Raw genomic sequence first — 20804 nt, forward strand, 5'->3', positions numbered from 1 at the left:
AGTATTGCTAATGTTTGCATTTTGAGCTTGGTGTTACAAACATTAGTTTAGAACGTCCTTGCATGTAAATACTAGAGATGTCATCTGGCATCAGAAGAAAAATTTATGCAAGTTCTTAAATTCCTTTAATCGAAATGTCTAATGATTAATAGACATTGGTTAGAAATCATCACATTTCTGGAGACAAAGGGAATTGTTACTGTGAAGAAAATAGAAGATACAAAACTCGTGGAACAAGTACGGTATTAGGTCTTCGTAAATCAGATAAGCAGTGATTGCTTTCTAGAGCAATGAAAAGATTCGTTTCATTATCTTAGAACAACTAAACATAAAACTATGTTTATACAGAATACGCCTTTCCTTTCAAATCGAACAAAATTTTGAGTAAAAATCAATGCATTTTACGTCAATACGTATCATTTAAATCGTGATGTTTTAGGAGTAGCGTCTCTTGTGTATTCTATCAGTCATGGAAATACTTATATTTGGGTTGTTCACTAGCTGAGCTACTCCATTGTTATCCAGCTATCTCCTAACAGCACAAGGTAAATTAGCATGATGTCACATGGCTTTAACCCTTTATTAATATATTACTTGTGGTTTAATGTCACACTTAATACATCGAAGGATGGGAAAAAGGGCTAGGATTGGGAAGGTAGTGGCCGTGGTCTTATTTGCCTGGCGTGAAAATGGGAAACCACGGAAAACCATCTTCAGGGCTGCCGACGGTGGGATTCGAGCCCACCATCTCCCGAATGTAAGCTCAAAGCTACGCGACCCTAACAGCACGGCCAACTCCCGCGGTTTATTAACTTTAAACAGACCATAATACTGTATCAGAAATACAATGGTGCTTTATGGCATGACACTAATATGCATTTCCTTGTAATTTCATAGATGTGGTGCTTAGGGACAAATGTGCCCTAAATTAATTGCTGTTTGCTTTACGTCGCACCGACACAGATAGGTCTTATGGCGACGATGGGATAGGAAAAGCCTAGAAATTTGCCTGGTGTGAAAATGGGAAACCACGGAAAACCATCTACATGGTTGCCGACAGTGGGGTTTGAACCCACTATCTCCCGGATAAGAGTTCACAGCTGCGCGCCCCTAACCGCGCGGCCAACTCGCCCGGTCCTAAATTAATTAGTGAACAATTGGAGTAAATAAAGGTCAGTAACTGCCTATGCAAAAAAATTGCGTGATTAAAAGATTGGAAATTAATTTGCTCTATCTTGGTTAGCTTTCAATAAATATAGCATCAGCGTGGTTTTTCAGTTGTAAAAGTTAATTTTTTCTAGTGGATTTGAACTTGGGTCTGGTAGGTTCAGACCTCTCTTACTTCGTCCTGGTCTGTTGAAGAAAATCCTCAGATAAACCGAAACGTTATATACATACATACTTACATACCTACATAATGGATTAAGGCACATACTAGGCACCAGGGAAATGAGCTTGCTGACCAAGTAGCAAAAGAGGCCGCGATTCGCGTAAACATCGTGGAGTGCTGTAAACATGTAAATACCTAAATCTGTAGTGTACAGTTATCTAAGTGATCTCAGCATAGAGAAGTGGCAAAATGAATAGAATGAAACCACTAAAGGCAGTATCACAAAATCATACTTTCCCAACATACACGACAGACTAAAACTAAAGTTTGATTTAAATCCGTATTTAACATCTATGCTAACAGGACATGGTCATATCAAGTCGCATTCATACAGGTTCAAATTTATAGACAATCCAATGTGTCCTTGTACTACAGGTGAGCACACAGACCATATTATTTTCGAATGTAAAATAATAGGTGAAGAAAGAGACATGTTAATCGGAGTAATACTGAAGGAAGAAAACTGGCCAGTAAATTAAAAAAAACTTATAAGTAAACACAAAGGCAAATTCTTAAAATTCATAACTTTTTTTGCTATTTGCTTTACGTCGCACCGACATATATGTTTTATGGCGACGATGGGATAGGAAAGGCCTAGAAATTGGAAGGAAGCGGCCGTGGCCTCAATTAAGGTACAGCCCCGGCATTTGTCTGGTGTGAAAATGGGAAACCACGGGAAACCATCTTCAGGGCTGCCGACAGTGGGGCTCGAACAAATATTAGCCTTATTTGTAAACATCCCATCTCAGAAATATGTAAAGAAACATACAATATTTACAGAATATAGATTAAGAAAATACCTCTACATGTAATATTACTGCTGTAATGAAGCATGTGGAATGAATTTCAATATTTAAAAAATACATACATACATACATACATACAATGTTGCCGACTAGTAATTTATTTTGCCATCAAAATAACACTCGAAAATACGTCAAAATCCGTCAAAATAAAAAAGTCTATATAAAAATAAAAGGGAATTTAAGCATGTTGACTTACCTATTTCGATTAAGATCTTATTTCACACACATCATCATCATCGTCATCGTTTTCTGCCTCTAGTTCTGCTGAGATGCTGTGTTACGCTGCCATATTGCCAATTTGCTCGAGAACATTTTTTGGCAGAGTATAAACATAACAGCATTTTTTCTCACCCGCTTATACTGGCACGCACAGTAAGGATTGAGTTCAGCACTTTAGTTTTAAGTGTATTTGTGAGGGACGTTTTCCCATTGTTTAGCATACTAAATGCTGTCTTGATGTCTGCATTTCACCAAGGTAAAACCACAATGCTCATGGCAAAGTCTACGAGTTCTTGAAACTGATTTTATGAACTTGTATCTGTACAAGCGACCTCGTTCAAAAATTCAATTGTGTTGATGGCATTGTTGTTCTACCGAACATTAGTAATTTAGACCGCTGAAAATCCATTTTCGTTATTATACTTTCAGTTAGTCACATTTCTTTAGCTAATGGGATTATACTTTCTTTAACCACCTTCAAACACTGTCCTGGTGCTATTAAAGACACTTTTGACAAAACCTGTATATTCTTCGGCAGTTGCCGTTGTAGATCGTCTGCTAAGCAAATCAGAAAATGTTCGCAGCTGTTGAGATTTTTTTATTAACATCAATTTTACTGTCTTTTTTTTAATTCAGCCAACAAACATTCTACTTCGTGCCATGTTACATTGAACCAGCATAAGGTCCAGCCGATATTTATGTACATACGACCAACCGAGAACGGAAACAGACGATTTCCAAGATATCATGGCACGTGCAGGGGCGTACAAAGAAAGGCTTATACGCATTGTTCATAAGAAATTATTTTTAAAAGAATCAAAGATTCATCAGTTGGAAAAAACATTCAAAAGGGGACGTAAATCGTAATCATTTCCGCCAGAAAAACCTTCATGTTGGTAACATACATACATACTGTACCAGGAAGGCATAGGCCCCAGCACATATAAATTATAAACTTTATTTTCTCGCATACAATTCAGTTCCGCTGCATGAACAGCTATGTGAGAGAATGTTCTCGTACCTACTGCGCGACACGAGGGAGAAGGCGAGTCAAGCAAGGTCAAGTGACGTCACCGCCGCCTTAAGCTTACTTCCCCTACCGAAGTTTCTCGATTATATTTTTACGAACTTTTTAACGCCTGGACCGATTAACACGAGGCCAACACTAAATCATACCTAATGTTGTGGAAGTAAAACCCTGAAAATTTGAAGTCAATCCGTCCAGTAGTTTCTAGAATATAACAATTTAAAGTTTTGGAGAAATACTCGTCCCTCATCACCTGATTCCAAGCGCTGCCCGCCTGACGTGTATATATAGGCCACTGGGCCAAGGCCATAGCTAGTGCAGTCCCGTCAGTACAGTCCCGTGTACAGAGTCATGCGTGCACAGTGTGTGTAGAAAGTATGCTTATCCGGGAGATAGTAGGTTCGAATCCCACTATCGGCAGCCCTGAAAATGGTTTTCCGTGGTTTCCCATTTTCACACCAGGCAAATGCTGGGGCTGTACCTTAATTAAGGCCACGGCCGCTTCCTTCCAACTCCTAGGCCTTTCCTATCCCATCGTCGCCATAAGACCTATCTGTGTCGGTGCGACGTAAAGCCCCTAGCAAAAAAAAAGAAAGTATGCTTCGTCGCGATTCGCGAGGACGTAATAGTGGCCGTACTCAAACGCTGTTGTAATAGTAAAAGAACGTCGTACCGTACGTGAAGTTTCCGCCGCGCCGCGACGACTTAAGATTCTAGACATTTTTCAAGGTGATAGAATACTTGCAAATTTGTTATAAAGGTGAAGCTATAATAGGAAGTAAGAATAGAAGTATCTAATATTTCACTGACTAAAATACGACACCGTGAACTGTGCAAATTCCACATAATTCTAAACTGTGCTAATACCATAAATCATTGCGTGTGGTAAACTGAAATCGTAATTTAAAACCACTTCTAAGACATATTTCCCTTACAGTGAACTGTGTGAGACTGTATTTACTCGATATTCATCCCATAACACGGTAAAGATCAACTATTTTCTTTATGCACTTTCTCGATCTTTCGATCACCACTGTGATAAATCCAGTGAACATTAAGGACGTTTTTTAATAATATTAAGTAGGAAGGACTAGTGTGATGTGAATACAACCATAATATCGCCTTAATATGTTAATATTTGTTCAGAGACTGTGATAGAGACTGTGATACATCACGTTTTCAAGTGCTTATGAACTGTGTATATAAAAACTGTGTTTCTGCAGCATGGACTGTGAATGTTAATTCTACGCCGTTATATCAGTATAAAAATAGAACTGTGCATTATGACGGTGTGTGATATTAATATCCGTAATATTTTCAATAGTGCCAAGTGAACTTTCCGTGTTACGACGTTAACTCCAAGAACAACGGAAATCTTGGCGAAAGTGCTACGAGATCCTACAACATCAAACGTCGCTTCCAACGAGGGACTTACATGGTTTCTTCAGTTATGGTACCCATCGAGGGACGTCGACGAGGGAGATAAGCGTGGTATCTTCACTGAACATCGCCGGTGCTGAGTTCGAGTCTTCGTCCGCACTCCGCAGACTGTTCCAGACACCGTACAGCACAACTCCAACATGTGCAAGCAGATCTTCTTGTAATCTGAGTGAGTAATCAATCACAACTGACTTTTTACAAAGCACTTTGTTCAGTACAGTGTTCTTACAAGTGCTGCGTGTGGATGTTAATTCATAATTTCATCGTCAGTTAAAAAATTCATATTTTGCTATAAATTCCTTTCTAAGTCATTAATTAATTGAAGTGCTTTATTCATTCCATTTTTAAATTTAAACAAACTGAAAGACATACTGCAAGAGTTCAAATATTTAATTTATCAAACTTTCCATGACAAGTGTGTGTGGTTATTTTTTGGTTTAAAAATTTAGAAAGACTGTAGGTCAGCACCATGAATGATGAACTGACAATTTCCAAGGTGCTAAGCAATATTTGTGTGTGTTTGCATTTAAAATTAGAAAGACTGTAGGCTATTCATGAACTATAGAAGAAGAATATTTTTTTTGAAATTCTCAAGCAAACAGACGTCAAGAAAATCATAAGATGAATCTTTTCTTTTACATTTTGGCAAATATTAACTACCAAATTGAGTTGCAATTGCAGGGTGATATATTTGTGGCTATTATTAATAAATTTTATAGAAAAATGAATTACCATCTATTATTCGCCCTGCGATACTATCCGTCTCTGTACCTGCTCCAAAAAACACTGGATACTACCTGAGATCCTTCCCATGCTCAAACCCCACAATCATTTCCCTGTACAATACATACATACATACATACATACATACATACATACATACATACATACATACTGTACCAGTAAAAGTTCGGGGCGTAAGGCATGAGAAGGATCTCAGGTAGTGGAAGTTGGTTTTTGGAGCCGGTACAGAGCAGGATAGACTCGCAGGGCGAATAATAGATGGTTATACCCTTTTTCAAACAATCTATATAAATAAAATTGTTTCTGTTTGTCTGTTCCACCATCACGTCGAAACGGCTGGATAGATCTCAACCAAACTTCATATTTAGGGTATACTCATCCCGGGGAAGATTTTGATATGCATATCATTTTAAAATCCTTGAATAGACGGGGGGTTTATAGGAAAACCAGAATGGTCTTTCCACCATCACGTCGAAACGGCTGGATAGATCTCAACCAAACTTCATATTTAGAGTATACTCATCCCGCGGAAGATTTCCATATGCATATCATTTTAAAATATTTGAATAGACGGGGGGTTTATAGGAAAATCAGAATGGTTTTTCCACCATCACGTCGAAACGACTGGATAGATCTCAACCAAACTTCGTATTTAGAGCACACTCATCCCGGGGAAGGTTTCGATATGCATATCATTTTAAAATATTTGAATAGACGGGGGGTTTATAGGAAAACCAGAATGTTTTTTCCACCATCACGTCGAAACAGCTTGATAGATCTCAACCAAACTTCATATTTAGAGTAAACTCATCCCGAGGAAGGTTTCGATATGCATATCATTTTAAAATCCTTGAATAGACGGGGGTTTATAGGAAAACCAGAATGGTTTTTCCACCATCACGTCGAAACGGCTGGATAGATCTCAGCCAAACTTCATATTTAGAGTATACTCATCCCGGGGAAGGTTCCGATATGCATATAATTTTAAAATCTTTGAACAGACGGGGTGTTTATACGAAAACCACAGTGGTTTTCCTCCATTTTATCTTATACTATTGATTTTCTGTAAACTTCGTTTACCGTACGTGAAACGTCTCTTCATTATAAATAACTTTCGTTATGTTCATAATTTACCTTACTCTTCACATGACGGAGAAATTTACAATTTTCTGCTGGTATCATGCTCTGCATTTAGTGACCGACACACCGACAACGAACCTACAGGTTACCATGGCAACGTCTCTGACTGCATGCCAGTAGGGAAGTAACGTATTGCCATTTTCATCATCATGCTTTTAAATTCGTGGTTGTTCCTTGGGTAGATGGCAAGAGAGGCGTCAATCGGCTCATCTGCGGGATATTGCCGGAATATCGTTGGAGGTTATAACGGCCCTCGAATAGATTAAGTAATAAGACCATTAGTCATCTTATTTGTTTACCTAAGAATCACTGGACCTAAATTTCTCATCTGTTACCGCTTTATTATATCCATAACTCACACTAGCATAATTTATTGAGGGGCATTTGATTTTCCAATACATTCACTTGGCATTTACATATTTGTCGTTATCCGGCTGTCCTCAGTTATAATCCATTTTCTATTAGTTTCAACATTCTTAACTGTATTATTTTCTTCCTTAATTACGCCGTATGTACGTGAGTGCTAGAAACTACTGGATGCATTTCCACCAAGATTCGTATTTAGAATACACCTGTCCTTGATAGGTTCTAGGGCAAATATTGTTTCTAAATCCCTGAACTGACTGGGGGTTTATACGAAACCGAAACAGTGATTTTGCACTTCCAAAAAATATACACAACAAAACTTTATGGAAGTCTACCTACCTTGGTAGAAATTAATTTCTAAACCTTTTTTCTCATGTGCATCATTTCGATACGAGGATTAATAAGGGAGATATCATTAACGGACCGTTTTTCTGTACAAGTCCCATCGGACTTGACTCACGAGCGGGTGCGTCTAAAGCGTATTCCTTACAACTTGAAAACTACTGAAGACATTCGAACCAAAATTTATATTTAGCATCCACCTGTCCAAAGGTAGGTTTTAAACGTAAATAACAATTCATGTTCCGGAATGGACTGGCGGTTTATAGGGAACCGAAATGGTGATTTTCCTCTTCCACAATATATACAGAACAAGACCAACCTGACTGGAAATCGACCAAACCTGATGGAATTCCACCTCTAAACCTTTTTTTCATGTGCTTTTTTTCGTCGTGAGGATTAATAAGGGAGATATCATGAATGGTCCCTTTTGCAGGTTATGTCCAGCGGACATAGCCCAAAAGGTGTTTTACATGGAGCAGATTCCTTATCTATATAAATCAAATCGTAACGACTGTGTGCCTCTACACTGACTATTTTCGTACAGCTTTCCGTTTAAGGGGTAATAACCATCTCCATAATTTTTGGTTTAGTTTCCTGAAAGTCCTAATTTTTACCCGCCTCGCCCAAAATCCACATTGTGGCATAATCTGCCAGAAGAATAAGAAGATAATTGAAATTTGACAAAATTATACGTTTTAGCCTGTAACGAATGGAAAAATCCTATATCATTAAATTTTTCATTTTTTATCCCCGAAGAATATCGAAATATGCAGGCAATTTTAATGATGGTGCAGACCTTCGGAAATTCCTATCACATAACGGATTGCACAATCTCCGTTCAATTTGGAATGATCTACAACCTTGGTCTTATGACTTTTTGCCGTATCTGTATCCCTTTTACGTTTGATTTTTCTCTATTAATCGATGTTAAGTCAGTTTGGAATTTTCACATGCATAATTTGTACTTTCAATTACTTATATGAAATACAGAATCATCAAACTCTTCACGAAAATTGGCCCACCCAGTAGCCATATGTGAGCCAAATGCTACGTATGTAGCTGTCACATTATTATCCGAAAAGTAATGTAATGTGAGATAATCTTACAAAACCTTTACCCTGTTCCAGTTTTCTAACTCAATCTGACCCAAGAATAGATGACATATCATAGAACCAGCCATTTAGGCCACCAAATCCGGCGTGTCTTATGGTATAATCCTTTGTCGATATGACGTACGTTTAGTAGCAGTTAATCTGTAAATGAAGGTCTTCAATATTGTAAACACGCATATAGTTTCGTATGTCGATCTATATATATTCACTGATGTCGATTTTTAGCGATCGAGAAAGGGTGGGTCTGCTATTGTAATCAGTACTCCCCACACCGACTTTGACTGGCAGTAGGAAAGGGTTCCTTCTCCAACTCCTGTGTAACTGTCATTAGTAAGGAAGGCCTACAATTGTAATGAATAGTTCCCTTCTCGATTTGACTTGCAGAAGGTAAGTGAGCATGCAGTTTTGTTTAAAACTCCCCTACCCGATTGTGTTTGGCAGTAGGCAAGGGTGCCCGCCATTATAAAGAAATGTCCTCATCTAAAATGTGACTGGCATTAGGCATAGTGGCCTGCTATTTTGATGGAAACTCACCAACTTGGTGTGACTGGCAGTACGCTGGCTGGCAGTAAGAAAATGGGCCTGGCATTATAATGATAACTGCACAACTCAATTTCGAGTGATAGTAGGGTAATTGCCTACCATTATAATAGAAACTCCTCAACTGTAATCTGGCTGGAAGTAGGAAAGGGGGGCTGCCATTTTAACGAAAACTCCCCAAATCGATTCTGTCCGCGTTGTAGGCAATGGGGCCTGCAATTATAATGTAAACTTCCCAACTCGATTGTGAATGCCAGTAGGCAAGTGAGCCTGCCGTTATATCACAAATCCGTAACAAACACTTTACATTGGAAACAACGTACGGGGACCTCCCCATGCTCTTTCTCGGATAACGCTAAGAGGCATGCAATTTTAAAACAATCTTATTTACTGCATGTACACTATTTACTTCGATATTCGAATACAATGTAGAATACCGTAGCGAAGCACGGGTACATTCGCTTGTTTATTAATAATGTTAATCAACTCACCACCCTGCAATGTCGATATAGAATGCAAATAATTTGTTGAAATCAAAAGGGTTAACGTAAATCTTCTTGAATGCAATTTGTGAAAATAAATAAATCTCACAGATCCAATAGTCTTTTGCGAAAACATAAAGTGTCAGTTTTTCACCTAAAGTCTTTCTAAGTATGACATGAACACACTTATAATTGAAAATAAGAATTTGAACTTCTGTTGAGAGTTTCTCAGTTTGTGAGCCTTGAAACATAGAACACTTGAAACTCCTAGAGTCTTCCTTATGTGAAATAGATTTTGAAAATAGATTTATCATTAAAAGATGAATTTTGAGCAATGGTGGAAAACTACGAGGTATCGTCACACGCAGCACTGGGTAAACCACTGTTCACGATTGGTAAGAAAGGAAAAAAAAAAGAAAGACAGTTTGTGACTACTCACTTATTAAAAAAACTTGGCTTACGAATACTGATGAGAATCTGGAACATTCCGCGGGTGCGGATAATGACTCGAACTTGAAGTTCCACGAAGAAACCACGTTGACATCACAGATGAAATGATGTTGAAGGTAGTTGGATCTTGTAGAATTTTCTGAAGATTTCTGCTGCTCGTGGAAATGATCTTAACACACGGAACATGCAAGTAGTATTTACAGATACTATGTTAATTTTAGGACGTCCAATGAGTGATCACAGTCCTTGTTGCAAAAGAAAACACTATTTTAAACTGTCACTGAGAATGTCCAACACAGTGCAAACACGTAATATTTCTCATGACCGTCTCTAACCACAGTCTTTAAATCGTTGTCCTGACAGATAACACTGATTCTCTAATGTTGATAGAACTATCTTATTTTAGAAAAAGTTCTTAACTTTCACTAAGTTTATCACTGTAACACGTCAAGTCCTAATATGGCACATAAATAAAAAGACATAGTCCAAGGATGTGCTATGTTAGAAATTAAGTTCCAGAGTAGTTAAAGTTACTGTACACGACAGTTTCTGTTGGTAATTTAATATTGTGTGCAATTAATTAAGTCCACACGTCATGTTATGGATGTCCAATATATAACTTCGAACTTCACTGATTTCGTACGTGTTATACTTCGAAATGTCTGAAAGTTATATCGTAGTCGCGGCACAATAGACTACTTACGGTGCGACGTCTTTTTTTTCAAGTACGATGGCGATTTACTAGCCCGTAATTTCGTCTCCGCGAAACACGACGAAAAGTACTGTCTTCGAGACTGCACGAACATACTATGTGAGGGCCAGGCTCCCCTCTCTCTTACTCATACACATACTGCACTGCTAGACTGGACTGCTTGCAATGAACTGAACTCAACTCAACACTAGTGATGGGCGATATTTCACGAACTGTGATTTTTTCACTGATATCAATAAATCACGAGTAACGACTGTTACTTTCTACGCTATCACTGTGATCAGCCGTGATTTGAAGATTTCACTTGGCAAGTGATCACCGTACGCCCTCTTAACTCCATATACGGAACTAGAATGTTGCTACCTAAACTGTGACTGTGATCGATGTTGTGATCAGTCGTGATATCACGACATGTGCTGCCGCAACGGTATCCACGCGAAGCGATGCGTTCAAGGAAGCAGCATCGCCGTGATTACCAACAGTACGGACATTTGTTGATTTCATTTTTTAAGGACGTCAACATATCGTTCAGTATATAATGTATTTGTAGGAATTGAGCACATTCCTCCCGAATATAATAACAACTAAAACACTTACAATCCTTGGCATCGCTTGCAATATCAGTTGTAGGAAATTGTCAGTTGACTCGCAGTGTGGTATTATTTTTAAGCGCGCGTTCAAAAAAATCGTGGTACACGGAACTCTCCTAGAATAGTAACAAACATGTATTTCTCCTGTATTTTGGAATACTAGAAAAAGGAATAGCAGTGACCTGTAGCAGTCCTTTAAAGAAGTGGATGAAAACTTCACATTATGTAATATGTGCAAACAGAAGTTGTCTTAAAAAGAAGTACTTCAAATCTGAATAAACATTTGGAATGCAAGCACCTCTCACTTGCTTTGCCAGAAAGCAGTAATCAACAATCGGCATGTATCTGATGATACAGACCTGGGATTTTAGACTCCAAAAAAATGTTTTAGGCACCTAAAATGGCCTTTTAAACGAGTAAATAGGTTTTTAAAAGAGAATATAGGCACTTCAAATATGCTTTAAAAATAGGCAGAAAATAGACTTTAAAATATGACAATATAGACCTACGCTGTAATGAGTTTTTTTTACGTTAAGTACAGTAATGTGGTATAGGTTAGGCTACCCTTTCTAAATAGGAATAGTTGCAAAATGAAGGCATAATTAAACAGGCGTTTATTACAAACAGCTATGGATTAGGAAACAAAAAAATTTCATCAGTACTGTACTAAAATTAAATTAAATGCGGAATGCTGGTATGCGTATCTATTTGTGAGGAACATTCCTACTGCTCTTTTCAGTCGTAGTTTGCTTTACAGTACATAACAATAATCTTCTCCAAATTTTCCACAGTCAGGCTGCGTCTTTTGTCTGTTAACACAATTTTAAAAGCAGAAAAAATGTGCTCTACACTCACAGATGTTGGAGGGGCATAGCAAAATTTACCTCCATTTTTCAGTTCAATTTCACTAGGTAGGTCTACTTTTCCCCATCCATTACCTGATGTACCCTTTCCTGCACTGAATTACCTAGATTCTTCTGCAACACACTAGCCCACCTGTCTTTTATTTTATCCCTTACTTTACCCCTAGTACTTTGTATAATATTCTCAGCTTCCTCAATTACAAAATATATCTGTTTGAGACTCTACTTTTTTTTCTATTTTTGTAATGATTGACTGGAAGAAATGAAAAATTTTCCTGAATATATGCAATGTCTCTCTGGACACTGGAATAATCCTTTAGCAGATCTTTGCCCATATGACACACATGCAGAGTTGTCTGTTAAAGGCATATTGTCTATCACAGATGTTCCATATAATACAGGGCAGCTTCCATTGAGGAACCCCAACGGCTGATGATTGGCTGTGGTGGAAAAGAATAGAGGGGAATTTCTCTCAGAAGATGGCTATTCTTGATGGAAGCTTACAGAACACTCTCTTCGTTGTTGAAATCAGATTATTTACTGCAGGCAACTTGGCCCTAACTATTTCTTTGAGTCTGTGCAAGGCATGGGCCATGCAAGTAACATGAACATTAAAGAGGGGTAGAAAGTTTTAACGAGAGGTAAAGTAGCAATCATGTAGGAAGCAGCATGGGAGACAAGGAGAAGGTCTTTATAATCATCAACACTCCCAGGATACAACAACTGGAACCCCTTGTTGATGATGTACACAGTGCTTTGCTCTATTTTCTGAAGCTGCTTAGAACAAAGGAGAGCAGTAAATGCCAATTGGGTTCCAGTTTTTCTACTATAAGATTAGCAATGTACCTGCCCACAGAGTTGCTGGTTTTGTCCACGTACAACCCTATGTAAGGACTCCCAAATATCCTCTGTGACTGGCAAAATTACCTCCTATATCTAAGTAGTTTTTCTTTAATGTAGATGTTGAAAGTATGTGTTGTTGGTGTATTTCTGTAAACAAATCTCTGAAAACATGACTATGCACAGAATTCCAGGGGATATTTTCAGCAACTAGGGCTCTAAACATATGAGCATAGAAACTACTGTGGATTGTGGGAGGTATACTTTGTGTGAGCAGAGTCTGTCCAATGTTACTTTTCATGGTTGAATTTGCTTTGTGACTCGCACTATCAGCATGCTCTTGTGAAATCTAAAACACAATAATGTGATGAAAATTACAGACTAAGATAAGGAATAGCTAATGAATAAAATTTGTAATTTTGAATTATTTCATTTAAACCACTATCACTCTAAAGTTAATTAAGAACAAGAACACTCCAGGCCTCGAAAGGTCTTGGCTTTCATTTACAGCTGCTGCGCAGCTCTAAGCTTGCAGATATTAGATAGCCGTGTGGTCAGCACGTCACATCCCTCAAGTGTATTGCCGTGCCTCAGAGCGCTGCTCATTGTAGCTTCCCAATTGCCCTCACGCAGCTGGGCCAACGCCTTTCCATACCTTACATTTTTCTATATTACTGTCGGTACTGGTATCTAGGGAAAGGTGCACTGGTATCGTTAACCTTACATCAGGTGGCTGAGAATAGTCTTTCATCATTATATTTTTCACTTGTGCCAGATAAATGTGTAGAATTTAATTTCCTAGCACATACCAAATAATCGGTTACAGTATAAAACACGACTGTTGCCAATATTGATCCTATTTTTTCCTTGACATATTGGTTGAACTTCGGCATGTCTACAAAAAACGAATGTAAATAATAAAATGATTAATTTTGTACGCCTAGAAGTAAATTGGCAACGACCGTGTCTGTAATGCAACCAAAATGTAGGCTGTTTATTAAATGCAAAACCTTAGGTGGCTGATTTTCTTATAAATGTTTACACAGAGATAGCCTAGTCACAATAACAAGGCATTCTCTTGATCACAAGCTACAAATAACAAGCAGCACGGACGATGCGGTGATTGTGATCACGTCACGACTAAAAATCACTGATATCAGAAAATCACGATATCAAATCACGCTGTGACTCACAAATCACGGTATCGCTCATCACTACTCAACACACAACAACTTGTTAGCCTTGACACAGTGGCATATATAGCTGGCGCTGGGAGGGGTAGTTTCTCTCGGTCATGTGACCGTGAGTGCGTAATTTCTGTTAGATTTTAAATCATTGTAACTCAGCAACCATAGGATGGATTAATTTGGAATTTATAGAGGTTAGTTTTCATGACGTCCGCTACCATTTAGCGTTTGTTCCATTAAAATTGGTACAGGCGTTGAAAACTTGTGAAAAGAAAGATATTTTCGAGAAATATCCCTAGGGGAGGTGAGCTTTGAACGACAGGTGACGTCACTTGACTCCGCCTAGCGCACTCGTGGAGTCTGGTACATACTGGAACATTCTTTTACTTAGATGTTCGTACGTCGGACGGATCTTATGCTGGAACAACATTTCTTTTGATAACTATGGACCAGGACCTAGGCTTTACTGGCACAATACAAACATACATACATACATACATCTTCATTATACATTGTTATGCTCTGTAAATTAGGTAAGAGCTTCCACGATCCTCTATTTGAAACTGGCTCTTTGGCCTCGTTTAGGCCTAGTTACTAACAAACTCTTCTTGCTTACAATACCACAGCAACGAAATACAAAACATTACATAAGCAAAGGCATATATAGGTTTAAGCAGACTAGGCAGTTGTATAGGGTGGCGGTTTTTAAGCTGTTACTCTTTATTCTAATTTTAAACATTTTATTCACAACTCGTGAAAAGGGAACACGAGCCAATTCATAATGAAATGGATATGAATAACTTTGGCAACAATCGGCTCAGATTTATTTAATTAACGGTCTGCTAACAGAAAGGACAGGGTTTGTTTTGGTAAGAACTGACGTCGTCACAATGCAATCATTAGCATTTTTCTGTGTCATGTCTTTTCATGTGATACCTTATTGAACTTATTAACATGTGCTAGAACTGCAAGAGCATTACAGAGACGATCTGGAAGAATGTTTAAATGATGAGGTTGTTCATTTTAAAGCATATATCAATAGCAACGATTTAAGGCGACCGGAGTCAGTTCTTGATCCACCTTTTATTTCAAAATATCGTCTCTAGTCTCGTTGCTATCGACAGCTAACTCCACTGATAGTTACATCGCGGGTGCATAGATGTCAGTAAGAAAGGCCAAGATCGAGCGAGCGATTCCCCTCTCACCCTCCAGCGTCACATAGTCTGTCACCAGGAAGTTGTGATACAGTACTTCCACGGAGCTGATGGTGTTGACATTTGTACGGAATGCGAAAAATTCCAGGAAATCATTGAGCATGGGTTAGTGCTGAGCAAAACAGTCAACAGTCAAAATTACGTACTGTTTCCGACAAACATAAATGAAATGGCATATGGCTCGTAGTGCCGGGAGTGTCCGAAGACAAGTTCGGCTCGCCAGATGCAGGTCCTTTGATTCGACTCCCTTAGGTGACCTGCGCGTCGTGATGAGGATGAAATGATGATGGAGACGACACATACACCCAGCCCCCATGCCAGAGAAATTAACCAATTATGGTTAAAATCCCCGACCCTGCCGGGAATCGAATGCGGGACCCCTGTGACCAAAGGCCAGCACGCCGGACACTGTTTCCGATGTTGAAATGAAGTAGTGCATCAATCCCGTTCCCACCTCATGTCTTTCCCTGTACCGGCCAGTCAGTGATACATAATATAATTCTATCCAATGAAAATACAAACTGACACACAGTGATACTTTGGACATACGATGAAGATTGTAACGCGACCAAGAACTGAATTTTCCAACAACCCTGAGTAAAAAAAACCTTACAAATTTATAATACTTTTTCCCCCTTGGAAACAAACAGTTCTGAAATAAATAAACAATGTATAAAACATCCCATTGTATATTGTGTGACAATTTGGATTCGATCAAATAACGTGTTTGCGGAGACGCAGAGGTGCCGGAATGTTGTCCCGCAAGAGTTCGTTAACGTGTCTACACGAGGCTGACATATTTGAGCACCTTCCAATACCACCGCACTGAGCCAGGATCGAACCTGTCAAGGGGCAGAAGGCCTGCGTTCCATCGAGCCGTTGTGAGAGTGTCTTTACAAAGACGGATTTGAAGTCGTATGTTTTTCTATGTTTTAAATAATAAATGTTATAGCATCTAAAGATCCATTAGTTCTGTATTTCATGACTTCAGTGGAGTGTAATTAGAGTAACTGCTAAGCTCAAAAAAATATCACTTCATTCTCGCTCTCGGTGACGTCAGGCGCTTTAGCATAGCAGCGCTGCTCTCCGGAATGACCTATCTGACCTGTGAGTTATTCTAGTTACGTTGGAAAACCCCATTTCCAAGAAATACAAGGACTGCAAACGACAGTTTTGTATACCTACCCGTTATGAAACTCTGAAACGGTGCTGATGAAGAACGCAACAGCTGAGGGGCACTGCAACTTCCCTCTGTAGGTAGGGGTAGTAGAATAACACCCACAGTATCCCCTGCCCGTCGCAAGAGGCGACTAAAGGGGGCCCCATGGGCTTTGAACTTGGGAGTCTGGGTTGGCGACCACGGAGCCCTTAGCTGAGTCCTAGCTTTATTTCCACTTATATGTGCCGGGCTCCTCACGTTCATCTATCCTTCTTCTTCTTCTTCTTCTTCTTCAAGTGTCATCTCCTTTATTTTTGCTAGTTGCTTTACGTCGCACCGACACAGATAGGTCTTATGGCGACGATGGGACAGGAAAGCGCTAGGACTGGGAAGGAAGCGGCCGTGGCCTTAATTAAGGTACAGCCTGGTGTGAAAATGGGAAACCACGGAAAACCATTTTCAGGGCTGTCGACAGTGGGGTTCGAACCTACTATCTCCCGAATACTGGATACTGGCCGCATTTAAGCGACTGCAGCTATCGAGCTCGGTTCATCTCCTTTCAGAAGATCGGCCACCATCATAGAGATTCTTGCTTTTGATGTTGCTCAGTAGTGGAACAGTTGAACCAAGTTTTCAAATTATCAATCCAAGGAATGCGCCTTCTTCCTGGTCTTCTTTTGCCTTGTATCTTCCCTTGAATAACCAGCTGCAGTAGATGATATTCTCTTCTCTCATCTATCCTATCCGACCACATTTGTTCAACTCTTGTTCTTTTCCGACCCCGACGGTATTATGTAAGGAGGCCTATGGAGTTTTTCATTTTCATGCCCTCCGTGACCCTTGTCTTTCCTTGGCCGATACCTTCATTTTTCGAACTGTCTGATCACTTCCATTTTTTCTCTCTGATTAGAGTTATATAGAGGACTAGCTGATGTACCCGTGCTTCGCTACGGAATTCTACATTGTATATGGAATTCTAGTGTACACGTGAGCAAGATTGTATTAAATTGCATAGCTCTTAACCTTACCCTAGAAACGCGACGGTGAAGTCACCAAACATCTTTTCTCATATGAAGACTGAGTTAGGAAATTTTAACTGTAATGGTAGACCCGCTTGCATACCATCAGTCACAATCAGATTGGGGAGTCTTCATTATAATAGTAGACACTCACTCTCCACCTGCCTTTTTACATCCTCAGAAAGACTATATTAGTGGTTTTCCGAACTGAAATGAACATACATTACAATGACGTCTGTAGGAATGGAGCGATTAAAAGCAATGTTTTCATATGAAATACTCGATCAAATGAACCACCACATATTTTCTCACTTTTAACAAACGGGACTACACTGCCGATCTAACAGTCCAAAGTTCCAGAGCTGGAATGACCAAACCGCAGACAGCCGTGATTCGTGAACAATCTTCGTCTTTTTTTTTTTTTTCCGGCGGGGAGAGGGTGCATACCGATTTTCATTTAATTCTCTTTATCCGTTTTCTAGTGATGCGTGTACATACATACATACATACATACATACATACATACATACATACATACATACATACATACATACATACATACATACATACATACATACATACATACATACATACATACATACATACATACATACAGACAGACAGACAGACAGACAGACAGACATTACGGAAAAGTAAAAAGTGCATTTTCTTGTTACTGTGGACATGACCGTTACAGAAATACCATCCTTTTCAAATTCAAATTCTGATCAAAGTACAGACAAAACTCTTATTTTATATACTATAGATGGTTGCCTAGTTGTACTTCCTCTTAAAACAATAATCACCACCACCACCACCACCACCGCACTGCAACTGAAAAACGGTTATATTCGTGTAACTTGTAACGGTTTCATTCAACAACGGTTGTGTTCCCGAAACGGTTGCGTTCTATCTGTCCCAGCTGTAATGGGTATTACAAACAGTGACATTCACAGAGCCTCAAGGAGGGTTGCAATGCAGAAACAGGGGAGGTCCGCCTGCAAGCCTCGTATCGAGAGCAAGGGAAGCAGTGCAGCGGTGAGTTACCGTGCACACTAGTAACACACGTAGATTTAAACCCATATCTAGAGGCGAGTCTAGCCCTGGCGGGGTGGGGGGGCTCAGTTTTAGTGAAATAATTATTTTAAAATTCCTTGATTAATAAAGAAATTACCGAGCTCGATAGCTGCAGTCGCTTAAGTGCGGCCAGTATCCAGTATTCGGGAGACAGTAGGTTCGAATCCCACTGTCGGCAGCCCTGAAAAATGGTTTTCCGTGGTTTCCCATTTTCACACCAGCCCTTTCCTGTCCCATCTTCACCATAAGGCCTGTCTGTGTCGGTGCGACGTAAAGCAACTAGCAAAAAAAAATAATAATAAAAATAAAGAAATTGATAATTTACAGATATAATGTATTTGAAATAAACTTGTTAATGGTTTTGCTAATGTTGCCCATTGTATTTTCATAAACATGGTTACTTTTCTTTTGAATTCCGTTACCAAGACTTTCAATTCCAAACAGCCCCCAGCCCCGCGCAGTTTTAAGTATCTAGAACCGCCACTGCCCATATTGTAATAGGCTACAACTGAAAGAGGAACAATATATATTTATAGCAATTAATTCCATTTTTATTCTTATTCTACTAAACCTTAAAATAGTTTTATAAATGTATACACACAGAGATAATACAGAAACCACTTGTAGAAGACAGGTGGTCTAATGTTCTAAGGGGAAGGAGATTGCAGGCCAAGGGCTCTATTCAGGATCAGAATTCAGGACAGGTGTCTGTGCGAAATCGGTACGAGTCACTCCAGGTAGAACAACAGAGGGAAGATGAGGGACAGGGAACTGTTGCTGAGATGCGTGGAAGTAGGAGGAAGGGAAAGGGTAGGAAAGGGAAATGTAGAGTAGAGGATAGGAAAAGACAGGTGGAACAGGGTCATGGGAAGGAGAAAAGGGAGGAGGAAGTAGCTTCTGCAGCTATCAGGAAAGATAGGTCTGACCAGGAGGGGAGGGGATCAAATGAGGTGGGTAGGGTTGAGGCTCTGGTCATGGGGGATTCCATCGTTAGACACGTGGGGAAAGTGTGTGGAGGAAAGGGAACCAGGGTAGAATGTTATCCAGGAATTAGGTTGAGGCAGATGTTGAGGAAAGTAGAAGAGAGGGAGGAGGGGAAGGAGAAGGTGGTAGTGTTTCACGTTGGTACCAACAACGTAAGGCAAGCTGATATAAGTACCAACATAGTTGAAGATGTGTGGGATCTGGTAAATGCAGCACGGGTGAAGTTTAAGAAAGCGGAGATTGTTATTAGTGGAACACTGTGTAGTAGGGAGGGTGATTGGGGATTTAAATGAGACTATGGAGTGGGTATGTGGGAAACTGGGAGTGAAATTTCTAGATCCTAATGGGTGGGTAGGAGATAGGGATCTGCGCTCGGATGGCCTTCATTTAAACCGCAGTGGTACGTATAAGTTAGGAAATTTGTTTGGAAGGGTAATAGGGAGGTACATTCAGGGAAACGGGATGGCTTAGGGAGCGGTGATAAGGGAACAGGGAACTGGAAATCAAGTAGGGATGACATAAAATTGTTAGTGTTGAACTGTAGAAGTATTGTAAAGAAAGGAATAGAAATAAGTAATTTAATAGATATATATTTACCAGATATTGTAATAGGAGTTGAATCATGGCTGAGAAATGATATAATGGATGCAGAAATTTTCTCACGTCACTGGAGTGTGTATCGTAGAGATAGGATAGGAAAGGTGGGAGGGGGAGTTTTCATTCTGGTGAAAGAAGAACTTGTAAGCTACGAAAAAGTTAAAGATGAGACACATGAAATTCTAGGTGTAAGGCTCATTTCTAAAGATAATAGGCAACTTGATATATTTGGAGTGTACAGATCGGGAAAGGGTAGCACTGATGCGGATTCGGAATTATTTGATAGGATAGTCAGCTATGTGGGAATCGACATGGAAAGAAATGTGATTGTAGCGGGAGATCTGAATTTGCCAGATGTCAATTGGGAAAGAAATGCGAACGACAGGAAGCATGACCAACAAATGGGAAGTAAGTTAATATGGGAAGGACAGCTGATTCAGAAAGTGATGGAACCAACCAGAGGGAAAAATATCCTGGATGTGGTGCTGATAAAACCAGATGAGC

General features: G+C 39.4%; 1 protein-coding gene across 2 annotated transcripts in view; it reads left to right on the top strand.

Annotated features, from left to right (window-relative positions):
* LOC136867186 (beta-1,3-galactosyltransferase 5) overlaps window positions 1–20804 on the top strand; it is a 295720-nt gene that overhangs the window by 154376 nt on the left and 120540 nt on the right. The window lies entirely within an intron of this gene.

Source organism: Anabrus simplex, chromosome 3, assembly GCF_040414725.1.
Source record: "Anabrus simplex isolate iqAnaSimp1 chromosome 3, ASM4041472v1, whole genome shotgun sequence".
NCBI lineage: Eukaryota > Metazoa > Arthropoda > Insecta > Orthoptera > Tettigoniidae > Anabrus > Anabrus simplex.